The 15,743-nt window shown below is 51.1% G+C and overlaps 1 non-coding gene across 1 annotated transcript; it reads left to right on the top strand.

The window, feature by feature from the left end:
* The first annotated feature begins 4,107 nt into the window (after positions 1–4,107).
* LOC142583857 (U1 spliceosomal RNA) lies at positions 4,108–4,271 on the top strand. Its single transcript, XR_012828678.1, has one exon. It is a non-coding gene; the product is annotated as a U1 spliceosomal RNA (small nuclear RNA).
* The last annotated feature ends 11,472 nt before the right edge of the window (positions 4,272–15,743 follow it).

Below are 15,743 nucleotides of genomic sequence, written 5' to 3'. Positions count from 1 at the left end.
TATTCAGTTCGGGCGTGCTCTGAATATCAGCTTGCTGCGCCTCTGACCCTTTTTCGTTGTTTGATAACGTCGGCCCCGCAACTACCGCCTTTGCAGCGAGCTCCCGAACCTTCGATCTGGTTAAGGCCTGAACACTAGCTTCACCAAACAAAAGCCCCTTCTCGCGCAGGAGGTGATCGGACCTGTTTGAAAATAGGTACGGGTACTGGGGTGGCAGCATAGATGACACTGCGGCCTCCGTCTCAAGCGCTCCGAAAGGTCCTTCAATAAGCACTTTTGCTACCGGCAGACACACGCTATGAGCTTCCACGGCTTGCTTGATCCATGCGCACTCGCCCGTGAACATATGGGGTTCTACGTAAGATGGGTGAACTACATCCATCGTAGCTGCGGAATCGCGAAGCACTCGGCACTCTTTCCCGTTCACGAGGAGGTCTCGCATGTAAGGCTCGAGAAGCTTCATGTTCTCGTCCGTGCTGCCTATTGAAAAAAACACAACTTTTGGTGTTGTTTCCGGACACTGCGCCGAAAAGTGACCCGGCTTCTGGCACGTATAACACAAGCGCGCTCGCCTCGTCTCGAACCGCTTTCTGCGTTTGGCTGCCGCCGTCTCTTTACGTTTGGTCGGACTGCTTTCGCTCGCATCCGCACTACGCGTGTCCCCCTTTAATCTCATGGGCGTGAACTTCGGCCTCTCAAACTTCGAGCCAAATTCACCCTTTTGACCGTCCTTAGCTCCGCGAGCTCGACGCGTCACAAACTCCTCGGCTAGCTCAGCGGCTTTAGCCACCGTACAAACGTCTGGCCTATCCAAGACCCAGTATCGCACGTTCTCCGGTAACCGACTATAAAACTGTTCTAGCCCGAAGCACTGCAGAACTTTATCGTGGTCACCAAACGCTTTCTCTTCTTTGAGCCACTCCTGCATGTTCGACATAAGCCTATACGCAAACTCTGTATATGACTCACTTTTGCCTTTCTCATTTTCCCGAAACTTCCGACGGAACGCCTCCGCAGACAGCCGGTACTTTTTTAGCAGACTCGATTTTACTTTGTCGAAATCCTCTGCCTCCTCTCTATCCAAGCGAGCGACTACGTCGGCCGCCTCGCCGGGTAACAAAGTGAGCAAGCGCTGTGGCCACGTTTCCCGAGAGAACCCCTGCTTCTCGCACGTTCGCTCAAAGTTAACCAGGAACAAACCAATGTCCTCTCCAAGCTTAAACGGCCGCATCAGGTCAGTCATTTTGAACAATACGCGTTCTCCTGCACCGTGTGCCTGACTTCCATTACGAGCGCGTTCCATTTCTACCTCAAGACGCTTCATTTCCAAAGCGTGTTGACGGTCACGCTCTTGTTGCTCTCGCTCTTTCTGTTCTTTACGTTCACGCTCTTCTTTTTCTTTTGCAGTCTCCCTCTCTTCAATAGTCTCAAGGCATTCCGACAGCTCGTCATCCTCAGCCTCTAACTCAAGAATAGCCTTTAGCAGTTCTGGTTTTCTGAGTTTGTCTGAGACATCCAGACCCAACTCTCTTGCAAGCTCCAGCAATTTCGGTTTGCGCAACGACTTCAAATCCATGGCTGCTCTGAATGCTGCTTTCTCTACTGCTTACTATTGTCTTGCCGCAAACTAACCCGGCAGCAACGACAACCACAATTACCAGCTCTGTTTCTGACACTAACAAAAGCCTGGCAAAGCTCAGAAGAAGAAAGTCCCGCACTCACCAAACCTCGCAGGCAGGAATTCCGCGCAGTCGTTCCGCTGCAGGCAACCAGTCGTCACACAGGGCTCGTTGCACTGCTCCCGGATCGTCGTTGAGCTGCTCAGCATACAGTCAACTGCATCTCTTTGCTGCTGGCCTCCGTTGTCGCGATCCCGCCGCTGGCAGACCGTTGTTTGAAGTCGTAGGCGATCTCACCGCTGCCAACCAGATGTTTGGGATCTGACTGCTGGTACGATCTGTTGGGAACTCGGCGCTGACGCCCGTGGTTGTACCTGGGTCGCAAGCCCCAAGGGTAGCGTTGGCCTGGCGGCCTGGGGTACAACTGCAAGCATCCGAAGGTCCCGGCAAAGCATGAGTCGACTGGTAACAACGAAACAACTTGTTTATTTTAACATCGCAAAGAGTTGGCGGTCAGGTTTGACCGAAGTAGAGAGACGGGAGAGCACTTCACTCAACTGAAGAAATCGGAGCCCTCCTTGTGGCGTCCGGGGGCAGCTGTTTTTATACTCTCGCAGTTGAGGGCAAGAAGGAACCCCTCAAAAGACGAGCACGTGAATGTACAATGGGCTAATGGTGACGCACACTGTCGTAGCGATGCCGTAGCACCATGTCGAGCACGATCTCGTAGCACCCTGTCGTGGCGCTGCGCACGATCTCGTAGCACCCTGTCGTGGCGCTGCGCACGATCTCGTAGCACCCTGTCGTGGCGCTGCCGGTCGGACACAATGACTGTAATGAGAGGATGGTCCCTGCTTTGGCATCGCCTGTTTCGGGCACAATGGCTGGAACGAGATCCCTGCTTTGGCATCGCCTGTTTCGGGCCCAATAACTGGAATGAGATCCCTGCTTTGGCATCGCCTGTTTCGGGCACAATGACTGGAACGAGATCCCTGCTTTGGCATCGCCTGTTTCGGGCCCAATAACTGGAATGAGATCCCTGCTTTGGCATCGCCTGTTTCGGGCACAATGACTGGAATGCGAGGAGGATCCCTAGGCGGTCGCATCGCCGCAGACGCGCCTGGAAACACCTGGCGATGAGTGTTGCGGCGACGACGATCGGGCCAAAATGTCTGCCGCCCCGCCGCAGTCGCGCCGGCAAAACCACGTGTCGCAGGCGAAACGCAACACTCGCCTCTTCCGACACGCCGACCCGCAAATGTCGGAAGAGAAAAAAAGGTTGCATCCTGACGCGCGGCTCGAAGCAAGAGCTTCTCGCCGGATTGATGCGCGACCCGCCTAACACCGTTGTTTAATTTATTACCGAGGCCACAACTATTGACAAAACGTTCGATATGCGAACAAGGCAATACAACCGCCGGACGCTGACCGCAAGCTACACTGACCTTCAAACACTCGGCAGCGACGACCTGCGGGAGGCCACCAGTGCGGTCGTTCGCGAGGAACTGTAGAAGCTATTTCCAAGGTCGCAGCCTCAAGTGGCTTCACTCACTGACATTGTCAAAGAAGAGGTTCAGCGATCGCTTGGAGTTCCTGAGGTGCAATCACCGCAACCTCAACCAGAAGCGATGACCTACGTCGCCGTCACCCGCCGTCAAGGTCCACGCCCGGGTGCCATGACGCCGTGATTCCATCGCGAGATGCCGCCTCCACCCACCTGTGGACCAGCGAAACGCCCCGAAAAAAGACAGACATTTGGCGCGCCCCCAAACACCGCCCGCACTGCTTCCACTACGGAGAAGCTGGCCACGTGTACCGCCGGTGCCCGTACCGCGAAATGGGGCTACGAGGTTTCGCCGTGAACGCTCCGCGCCCGCAGTTAGACGAACGCCCTCGTGATCTCGCCGACTACCTTGCCACCATTCAGTGGAGCCCTCGATGACAGTCCCTTTCACCGATCATACTGGCCCAGCCCGGTCCGTAAGCCCCTATTCGGAAAACTAAAAGCAGCAACCGTTGGAGGTGCGGTTGCTGTAGGTCGAAATGACGAAGATCCTCTGCCACCGCCGATGATGCTTCAAGATCCATTTTGACGATGCAGCAACTACACGCCGCCATGCCGACGAAGCCTGGAAGACAAGAATACGCCGACAAAAGAAGACATGACGACGCCACGTACCAGCCACAGGACAACGCAACGCAGCCGTGATCCAACACCAAGACCTAACTGCAAGACGGAAGGCAGAGGGCCACAGACGTCGACATGCTTCTCGACGGCCACGAAAGCACCGCGCTTGTAGACACTGGAGCCGACTGTCCGTTATCAGTGAATTATTCGCTGCCAATTTGAAAAGAGTCAGCACTACGTGGGACGGTGGAGGACACCTCATAACGCCGACGGGAACCTGCACGGTAAGAAATACAGTTCATCACCGGACTTACCCTGCCACGTTCGTTGTCTTCCAACAGTGTTCGCGAGACGAAATACTTACTTAACTGGTGGTGGGCTTCCGGTGATCATTTAGGTGGGCGCCCCGTGCCGAGGCCTTACCATTGCACTGCGGTCGCCTGAAGCACGGCGCCACCCCCAACCACAGTAGATGCGGCATGTGATTTTTGGTAGAGGGGCTCGGCGCTGCGCGCCAGCCCCTCTATACACAAATATAAAGTGAGGTCTGTGTTGTAATTCTCGGCATGGGGGGGGGGGGACTTCCTGAACCAACACGGTGCAATCATCGACCTGAGGTCGAAGTCAATAACGCCGTCCACAGACTAAGCGATACCACCGGAGATGCCTTCCAGTCAGCGTGACTTGACTGTACATGAGGACCAAGCCAGCATCCCGCCTAGCTGCAGCATTTTCATTTCCGTCGGCACCGAAACACCCGCAGACTAGAAGGCGTCATCGAGGGCGACCAACGTCTACTGCTCGACCGTGAAATTTGGGTCTCTAGAGGGATCGCTCGACTTCACGGAGGAAAAGCGATAGTGATGCTGACAAAGTTCAGCCGCGAGTTCAAGCACTTCAGCAAGGGCATGACAATCGCGTACATCGAGGAAATTGTGGAAACCGGCAATGCCTTTGTCCTCTCGGACTCTGCCGAATAAACCCCGACGACCATAGTTCCCAAACCAGACTTCAGCATATATTCAAGTCTCCCCATGAGTAAGCAGCAACAGCTCAGAAGTCTTGTCCGACGATACAAACGCTGCTTTTCGACGTCATCGAGGTTTCCACCAAAACCAGTTGCAAAGGATCGCATAATAACCGAAGAAAGTGCTCGACGACTTCGCCAGAGCCCTTACCGAGTTTCGACGTGAGAGCGTGAAGCCATAAGGCAACAAGTCGACGAAATGCTGCGCGACATCATCCAGCCGTCGAAAATCCTGTGGGCATCTCCTGTTGTCTTGGTGAAGAAAAAATTCGCAGTTCCGCTCGGAAGGCGAAGCACCGATTGCGAAAACAAATTTGTAGACAGCTGTACGAAGTGAGGATAGTAGTTTTATCGGCCGTATAAACTTGTTAACATTCGCTTACTAACTAAATTAGCAATGATAGAATATGTGAGCGTGACTCAACGAGGACGTAGAAAGAAACAGACACACAGAGACAGTGCTGCCTTTATGTGTCGGCGTCTTTCTACGTCTTTGTGGTCCCTCGGCTAACCCCTTTTCTTCTCGCATATGTTCAGTCGCGTTTACACATTCTATCATGGATTCAAACCAGCTAGCCCGTCAACGTGTTTTAACTAAATTAACCGGAAGGATAGAAAGTTGGGTGAGTTGGTACGGTAACATGATCTTGGATTGTAGCGCGAAGTGACACGGACAGAGACTAGAAGCAGACAACACGAGCGCTCGTCCTGTTTGCTTCTAGTCTCTGTCCGTGTCACTTCGCGCTACAATCCAAGATCTTGTTAAATTAACCAGCACGGTGTCACGCGGGCACAAGTAGACATGCGCACATCTCGCTCGATGACAGCAGAAACTGTGAAAACACTGGAGTTATGAATCGTGGCAGCAGCCTCTGTGTATTGTCGCTTCAACACGAACGAAACGTCGAAAGCACAGCGCATACGAAGCTACCGGCACTACGCGTACTCCGCAAACATCCCAGATTGCTTTGAAGATGAGGCCTGCGTGGGCGCGCTTTGTCCACGTCGCAGATCGCTTTCAAGACATACGAGCGCCGGCAGCTTGTCCCTATGGCGTCCCCCAAGTGCGTCTAGTATAGCGTCCGCGATTCGCGTGGCCAACGCCGTAGTACGCGCCGCGGTTGTCTCCACTCTGTACGGAGCGGTGGGCGAGGAGAACATCGAGGCACCCTAGTAGCCGCCGGAGAAGAACGCCCCTACTCCCTCGCCTGAGCCTCGTGCCTCGCGCGCCACTGGAGAGGGCACACAAACAGGCTGCGTTCCACGCTCGCGCACGCGAGATTGAACCGCGTTCGCCGGCTCATCCTCACACGCTTTCACTCATCGGAACCTCACGGCGACGGCACTAAGAAGGACGTATACCCCCCTCCCCCCCCACACGGATAGATGACGCACTGGATTGGCTCTGCAACGCTAAATACTTCTCGTCAATGGATCTCAAGTCTGGCAACTAGCAAACAGAAGTCGACGAGAGAGATCGCGAAAAGACCACATTCATCGCGCCAAACGGCCTCTACAAGTTCAAGGCCATGCCATTCGGACTATGCTCGGCGCCTGCAACGTTCCAGCGCGTCATGGACACGGTGTTAGCAGGATTAAAGTGGCAGGCCTGACTTGCTTACTTGGATGACGTCGTCGCCTCCGCGGGAATTTTCGACGATCGCCTTAGGCGGCTGGTGAGTTTACCAGAGCCCATCAAGTCATAAGGATTCACTCTGAAGCCGAAAATGTGCCGCTTCGCTTATGATGAGCTTCTGTACTTGGGCCACGTCATCAGCAAATCTGGAGTCCACCCTGACCCGCAGAAGGCAGCTGCCATCGCAAATTTCCAGCAGCCTATGACAAGAAGCCGTGCGTAGATTCTTTGTCACGTGTGCCTATTACAGGCGCTTTGTCAAGGACTTTTCACGCGTCGCTGAGCCGCTGACATGTCTAACTAAATGTGATGTCGAGTTCGAGTGGAAAACGCCGCAGGCCGACGCATGCAGTCGACACCGGTACATGCACACTTCTACGAAGATGCCGATACATAAATCCACACTGACGCCAGTAGCCTAGGCCTCGCTGCCGTCCTAGTCCGGAGGCTAGCATATGCTACCATGCGTTCAAGTCAGGAAAGACGGACTTGAACGCATGGTAGCATATGCTAGCCCGTCGCTGTCAAAAGCGGACGGCAATTATTCTGCAGCCTAAAAGGAATGCCTCACCATCATTTGGGCTACAGCAAAATTCCGCTATATGGCAGGCCGTTCAAAGTGGTCAGCGACCATCACGCGTTGTGTTGGCTAGCGAATTTATAGGACCCTTCCGGACGCCTTGCGCGGTGGAGCCTCAGACTGCAAGAGTATTACATCACTGTAATCTACAAGTCCAGGCGAAAACACTCCGATGCCGACTGCCTATCACGACTGCCTATTGACGCGCCGCCGAAAGACAACGAGTATGACGACGCCTTCCCTGGAATAATAAACGCGGAAGGCTTCGCTGAACAGCAACGAGCAGACCTGGAGCTAAAAAGCTTCGTTGAAGAAGGGAACACCGTCGTTGACCCTAGGCCATTTAAGCTAGGATTGTTTTCGTTTTCAGTTCGAAACAACCTACTCGCAAAGAAAAACTTCTCACAAGTCCGCGCCAACTACCTCCTTGTTGTTCCCTCACCAACACATCCAGAAGTACTGCACATCTACGTGACGATCCGACCGCTGGGCACATCGGATTCTCCCGGACGCTATCGAGGATACATGAAAGGTATTACTGGCCGCGCCTGACTGCCGATGTCGACCGATACGTCAAGACATGTAGAGACTGCCAGCGACGCAAGACACCACCGACGAGGCCGGCGGGATTACTCAGACAATCGAGCCTCCTTGCAGACCGTTTCAGCAGATCGGGATGGACTTGCTGGGGCTCTTTCCACGACTTCGACATCTGGAAACAAGTGGATCGTCGTGGCCACAGACCACCTCACCCGCTACGCCGAAACGAAAGCTCTGCCTAAAGGTAGTGCGGCCGAAGTAGCCGAATTTTTCGACGAGAGCATCCTTCTGCGACATGGTGCGCCAGAAGTCGTCATTACTGACAGAGGAACAGCTTTTAGTGCTCAGCTAACTCAAGCCATCCTGCAGTACAGCCAGAGAAGTCATTGGAGGACTTAACGCAGAAAGTTGGGCTAGTTGGTGTTGATGTATTTGCTGTGACATAGTTACTGGCGCTAACAAAACTAACGGAAAAAATATGCAGATCCCACGCACTGTGGGAATCGATGTAAGCGAAGCTTTGTCTGCTGTTTGCGTTCATTGACGTTATTTGGCGGTGATATATTGACGGCATACCATAGCCATGACGGAATGTGAAATGTTACTTTCCCTTCTCCACTTGGGTTTGTTGTTCTTGCTCCGTTCGACGCTTTATGCGAGCCTTCGTCTCGTCAGCACTAAGTGCACGGTTCGGCGTCATTCTGGGTTGTAGCGTTATAGCTCACAAAACTGCCTCCTCTATCTCTCTATTCCCTCGCTAACATTCTCCCCCACCTCCTCCCTCTACGATCGCTGCTGTTGCGGATGAGAACGGAGACAAGCGTGCCAGCTCCTGCACAACATTTGTCAGGTGTCACGCTTAGTTAGGCTTCCAGAGGGCATTGTGCAGATGTGACGTGGCGCAAATCGGACCACGCCGTTACTAGCTAACGGCGGAGCTGAGACGCAGTCTTGGAACCTGCGCCGGCGGCCTAGCGCAACAGCGTGCGGTGGCGTGCCACGAGCTGTCCCGTGCCGTAGGCGCCCACGTGCAGTCGCCTCGGGCGCTGATAATGGGTCTTACCCCGCCTGCCCCCGCAACCAATCAAGCCAATGTAATGGACACTCAGCAAAATGAGAACGCTGCTGAAGACGGCTGGACATTAATTCCATACAAGAATAAGAATCTTACCTCCTCCCTGCACCCTACTGCGCTCCACACAGTCGTAATTCGAGCTCAGAGTGATGTGCACCTCCCTCAACACAAATTGTACCACATCTCACAGGCCGTACGGCAACAAGCCCTCCTCGCCCCACACGAAGCCCTGGATCTCTCACTGCATATCAAGCCACGAAGCAATATAATCGTGATCAAGGCCTCAAGTTCAATGGCAGCGGAGAAAATCCCTGCCATGTCTAAAATCTCACTTGGGCCAACCACGCACATTGTCACAGCGTACGTAACCACACCGACCAACTCCTGAAGGGTGGTTATCCAGGGAGTGGACGCCGGCACATCTTCGGAGCAACTGATGCAGAACTTGGACACCTTTGGACCCACCATACTAGCCGCCCAGATGATCGGCCGTTCAGAGACTGCTATTATTGCATTTGAAAGAAGTATTGTCCCCAGGAAAGTCATCTATCATTGAGCTATGTTCCGGTGTTTGCCCCACCACCCCAAAGCCCAGTTCCGTTCTTTATGCCTGACGTGTGATCATCGTGCTTACAACTGCCCCACGAAATAAACCGTTACCTGATGTCCTGACTGCACGACACAACTCAAGCAAGCAGGAGAAGAACATCGATTCTGTCTCCTCTGCCTGCACTACGGGGGACATCATAGGACCAATTACCCCAGTTGCCAAATCAAAAGGCAAAAAGAACATAACAAGACAGAACGAGCCTAATTACAACGCATCAAACTACGCAACCAGCTGGGTTGGGTGCGCCTCCACTTGGTTCCAGCGCACCCAACATCGCAACCTCGGCCGATTACCATCGCGGATACCCTGAATTATTATCGCACGGACAGCAACTGCAAACAACGCAGACACAACAGCTCCAGAAGAAGCAAGAATATATCCGACCTAACGCGCCGCTGTCACAGCCAACGACATCGGCATAGGCTACTGTTACGCTTGGCGTCTGGCACAACGTGCAGAAAGGAATTTCACCCGACCTTCTCTCACTATGCCTCTTCGAAATGAGGCGTCACTTCTCCTGCTACGGTTGGCATCCAGCACCTCGTGCAGAAAGAACTTTCTCTCACCCGACCTTCAACCACCATGCCTCGTCGAAAGGAAGCGTGACATCCTAATTCACCATGACCGTTTCGAGTGTCTGCCGGTCTGGCGGAAGCCCGCAGTGTTTACAGGCCTCTTTTGTGTGTGTGTGTCCGACTTCAGAGGGACCCTTTCCTCGAACGGTCAAACTCTACAGGAGAATTTCCACGAACCAGCAACGCGCAAAAGATACGGACAAGCGTCTACGATTCCAGGAGGCTCGATACCACGAGAGGCGTGGTATAACCGGAGGCGGGGCCCTCTTTCCGCCAATCCGACTCTCTGCCGGTCACGTGACGTCGACGGAAGCAAGATCCCTCCCACGATTGTAGAGAGCCTATTTAAGGGGCTCCGAAATGTGCTTTTAGATCACTTCATTTTCTTCTCATCTTTCATCAACCTTTCAATAAACCGTGCAAGTTTCACACTAGAAATCGTCTCGCCCTTGCTTGGTCGCCATGGTCTACTGGATGCCTGCAGCCCGCCGACAACGCCACGCTACCCAATAGTAACGTCGGTCGAGCTTCGATAAACAGGCGTCGTTACAACTCGGCAGCAGTACGACACGCTACCCTGGAGTGCGCAACACTACACGGAGCGTGCAACGACTGGCCTCGAGCAAAAGCCGCACCCCACAGTCTGGGAGAACTGACACACCCAAGGCGCCTGGTAAGCCAAGCACTCCTATCATCCCACAATTCCCATCCTACAATACCCTAACCTCACAAGCACATTCTACTACTCCCATTTACGAAGCACCACAATATCAGCAACATGTCCTGCACGCGCATTCCCACAGGACACCTCCAACTCTAGAGCCTCGTCTAAACAAATCAGAGACACTGTTAGCATGCTTTGAAACCATAGAAAAGAAACTCGATCCCCTCACCGACGTTGTCGAAAAACTTGCCTCAGCCTACGAACGTCACGAAACACGCCTGATCATGCTAGAACGAGTAGACCGCATGATTAAGCGCCTTCTCCTAGATGAATATCTTAGCTGCGAAGATATGAACTACATATCTCATTCGCAAAAGATACAACTTCCTGATGACCCAATCGACACCTCCAGCACCCAATCTAAGACCGCAAAGGTCGCTAATCCATGGCACAAGTAAATTGACGGAAACCTTTGCATTTCGCAGTGAAAATGCCGCGGTCTCCGTAACAAAAAAAAGCACTAATGACGCAATACTTCCTAAGATCGAAAAATCCCCCACCTTTGTTGCTTCTTCTAGAAACACACAAAGAACATCCCGGGATACAAAGGTGCACACTCGGCGCACAATAAACACCAATAACCATTAATTTCGATGTACGCTACACATAACATTAAACACTAGACTGAAATAGCACCAGACTCTTTAGCAAAGGATGCCTTAATAACTACAGTTATTAAGTACAACGACCTGTCAAGATGTACAACGTCTAAAGTCCACCGAAGTCCACATACAACCTTAGTCACATCTTCAAGCACACTAAAAAAGATGAGAAGACACTTGACGTTTACATCATGGGAGACTTCAATGCGCCCAACACATCGTTGGAATGCAAGGCGAATACGAAAACGGGCAGGTTGCTGGAAGACAACATAAGCAAATTTCCGTACACAGTTCTGAGCACTCCGGGGGTAACAATTCGCACAGGGACGCGGAATCAAGCTCCTACTACGCAGGACCTCGCCTTGCACAAAGGAGAATATGCTACAAGTTGGGAGAACAGCCACGAAAACTTAACTAGCGACCACTACATAATAAACATCACTATACACATCACACCTCGAAAGCGCCGCGCTACAATCACCTTCACGAACTGGGACAAAATCCGGAAACTGAGGCAGAATATCACTCTCACAAGGCCCGACTTAGGCACATGGGCTAAAGGCCTTATAGAAACTTAGACAGCAGTTACAGACACGCATGCAACTTCAGCACCGGCAGGCCGGCCCCACCCGCACCTCACACGCGTCTGGAAAAAACGCAGAAAGTTTTTGAGAGCCTTATCCAATCAACCGCATAACAAGCAGCTTCGTGAAAGGGTAGATGATATAACTATTCAAGCGATCAATCATGCCTGGCTGCTCGAACAGACAGAATGGAACCATATTTGCGAAATCATCCACACAAAACACACACGTGGCATCTTTTGCGTGCCCTGCTCAGCACAAAGAAACAAGTGATCCCTACTGTAGAGAAACACACCAGCACACAAGGTATAAACAAAACATTCGATGAACTTCCGACCCTTCACATACCTGCGGCACATCAGTCACTATACATAGACTATACGGGGCCGCCGAACGACAACATCGACGGTGACTTCACTATGGCAGAACTAAACATAGCATTGTTTCAAAACAATAGGGCGACGGCGCTGAGTTCTGATGGCATCACATTACTCTTCCGCGTAATCTGCCCGACGGAGATAAATAAACGCTGCTCTCGCACATAAACGAGCGTTGGAACACGGGCGCCCTCCCAGACGAACGGAGAACATCCCACACTACCACGATCTCAAAACCAGGGAAGAAAGCCACGCTTTGCAACCTCAGACCAATATCCGTAACATCATGTATGAGCAAAACAATGAAACGGCTTGCATTGAACAGACTAGAACAACACCTGGATAACACGAGACATTTTCCGCACCAGCTCATAGGCTACCGCTAGAACATTTCCACTCAGGACTTATGTCTCCTAATACAGAACATGCTTCTGCAACCAAAAACAGCACAAACCTAAGCTCTTCTCGCAATAGATATAAAAAAGGCACTTGATAATGTTACACACGATCACATACACAAATCCGTTCACGACACTTAATGCGGCGCGAACGTGTACGATTACGTACGCAGTTTCCTCAAAGGAAGGACAGCACGCTTCCAGGCCACGCAGTCTCTTTCCTACCCCTTCAAAATTTATCATGGAACACTTCAAGGATCGAGTATATCTCCCACCCTCTTTATTCTGTGCATGGCAGCGCTATCAAGGCAGCTATCTACAATCCCCAACCTTCCCCACACTTTGTACACAGACATTACCATATGGTGCCAAAGCGGATCTCCATTGGACGTTGAAACGACCCTCCAGGAATGCGTAGACACCATAGTTGACCACTTACACAAAGCCGGACTCCAACCTTCAGCAGAAAAGTCGGAACTTCTCCTCATGAATTGAACACAGTACCAAAAGAAAACAAACGCCCTGATACAACTCACCCTATTAGGCAAACAGATACCAAAGATGACATCGTGCCGAATACTCGGATTTATCATAAATCACAACAACAATGCTACATTTAACGTTATACAATGTCAAAAAGATTGTCAAAATATCACGCACCTAATACGAAGCATCTTTAGCAAAAAACACGGACTGAGAGAAGAAGAAGCAAGACAGCTCGTGGCTGCGTTCGTGTATAGCAGGCTTTGTTGCAGAAATGAGACGAGACAGCTGGGTTCGATGCGAACGAAATCAAGATTCTTCTTTTTCTTTATTGCTTTCGTAAGAGCGCGCCGTCTTCTTTCTCTTCTTGTCTGCTCCCATGAGTTTCAACAGCTTCCGGCCGCGAAAAGTTTTCTTCTCATGATTGGAAGCAGCCTTCAAGTGTGTATAGATGTTGCACAGGTCTCTGAACGAGTCTTCCTTTCGTTTTTAAGAGACAGGAACGCGGTTTCGCGTCGACTCCAGAATATACCTCAATGACCTTAGCCAGGTTCCAGAAGGATCAAGGAGTGCGTGCGCCGATCAAAACGATATCTCCTTGGCTCACTGTCATTTCTTGCTTTCTTGCGTTACACTGTTCTCTCAGTTTTTCCAGATATTCCCTGTTCCATCTTTTCCACCAATCTTTCGTGATTTTTTGCTTATTTCTGCACATTTCTTCTATTTTGACCTTTTTTTCACCTTCCGTTGTCTTTAATTCTATGCTTTCCACCTATTAAGGATAGCTTAAACTTCAGTTGTTGTTTGCATCTCTTCTCTTGATAAGTCTTTTTCCAATAACTTTCCTCATCACTGATTTCATGCTTCGTACCATCCTTTCATAAAGGCCTCCCCACCATGGAGCTTTTTCTGCGATGTACTTCCATTTGATTTGATCTCCTTGGCTTGCTCTTTTGAAAACTTCTTCCTGTAGTTCTTTAATCATACGATTGCTGTCTCTGTTGGCCTTCTTGAACGTCCTTGCGTTGTCACTGTAAATGTTGGAACATAACCCTCGTCTCGCTGTAAATCTTCGGAATGCATGTAAGAATGCTTCTGTTGTGTTGTCCACAACTTCGAGATGTACAGCTCGAGTAGTAGCACATACAAACATTTCAACATACTGTATTGTCGTGCCTTTCATCGCCTCTTTTATAAGTAACGAACTAGCGAAATCCACACCGATCACTTCAAATGGTTGTCGCTCGTTGACTCTGTCAGCAAGAAGTGGGGCTGTTTCCTGTTGCAGCGGTGTGGCGTAAAATCGTTGACACCTCAGATATTCATGAATTATCTTCTTCACCAGCCGTCTTCCTTGTATTATCCAGTACTTAGACAATGTGACGCTTATTCCGCCATGCATCGTGAGTTGATGAATATGGTGTACCAGCAGCTCTCGTTGCAGACTCTCTCTCAGCACCTCAATTTTTTCCCTGTGCTCTGACTTGAGTGACTCGATCTCGGCAGCGTGCTTGGCCTCCAGACTTCGCTCGATGTTTTCCAGCTCCTGGTCATACTTCAGCCTTTGCGAACTAAGCTTGTCAGCGTACTGCTCAACTTCGTGCTTCAGTAGAAGTAGCTCTTTGTCTTTCAACTTCACTTCTTCCTGGTACTGCTTCTGTCTTGCAAGCAGTTCCTTCAGGTGTCTCCTGTGGTCGACCTCGGTCTCTCTGAGCTTTTCCTCAAGATTCTGCAGTGTAAACTCGTACTAGGGACGAACAGTCTCCACTTCATATTTCAGCCTAGGCTTCTCCTCAGAGAGCACAGACTCATATTCGGTGCGTGTCGCTTCCGCCTCTCGTCGCAACGTCGCATTCTCTTCTGCAAGACGTCTAGTTGCAGTGCTTTGCTCAACCGTCGAGTCCAAGCTGGTCCTTATGATGCTCTCTGCAAGCTCTACGATTTCGTCCCTATCTTTCTTGAGGGAATCAAGTGCACTGCGGAGTGACTGTCTTTTTCTGCTCTTCCTCGAGGGCAGAGGTCAGTTTTTGGACCTCTTCACCGTGTTTGTTGATAAGCTCTGCCATTTCGGCAGAAGCCTTCGCCTGCTGTTCGTTGGCACACCGGCTAAGAGCCTGCTCCTTTTCCCGGAGGCTGCAACGGAGGACGTCCAGCTCTTCCGTCATGCGTCTCCGCTCGTCAGCTAGAGCCTTGCCTCCGCCGTTTTCTCTAGCTGCTCCACTTCTTCCCGATGCTTGCTCAGCAGGTCCTTGGTACGTACCATCTGCTCAGAGAGGAGTGCCGTTTTCTCCTGAGAATACTGCTTCTCGAGGCTTGCCTTGACGTCCAGCAGAACATGACAACAACATGACTGTCTTCTACCTTCTGCTAATTCAACTGCAGTCTGCAGAAAAACACTTGATGTGAGGTTCATAAACTGGCAAGTAGATCTTTTCTCTTCCTGATTTTCAATTTCACCCGGAGTAGATGCTGTACACTGTGCAGTCAGTTCTTTGCTTCGGCACATAGACGTCGCATGCCATTTTCGACATATCTTGCACCTAATGTTTGCCTCACATATTTTAGCAGTATGGCGAAGCCTGGTACAGCGGAAACGTCTGTTTGCCTCCTTGAGCTTCATTTTCTTATCTTCATAAGGCATCGTTTTCCTGCAATCATCGGTATTATGAGTAGTATTCTCGCAAAATATGCAAAACTTTGCAGCTGTACTATGAAAATTAACAGTTGTTGTCTGCCGCTTACTCTCCGTTTTGTTTCCGTAGCTTTCTTTCTTTTCTGTTGACAA

The sequence above is a fragment of the Dermacentor variabilis genome, chromosome 5, assembly GCF_050947875.1.
Source record: "Dermacentor variabilis isolate Ectoservices chromosome 5, ASM5094787v1, whole genome shotgun sequence".
Lineage (NCBI taxonomy): Eukaryota > Metazoa > Arthropoda > Arachnida > Ixodida > Ixodidae > Dermacentor > Dermacentor variabilis.
Note: the sequence above shows the minus strand (reverse complement) of the source record. Positions and strands in the feature narration are given on the sequence as shown.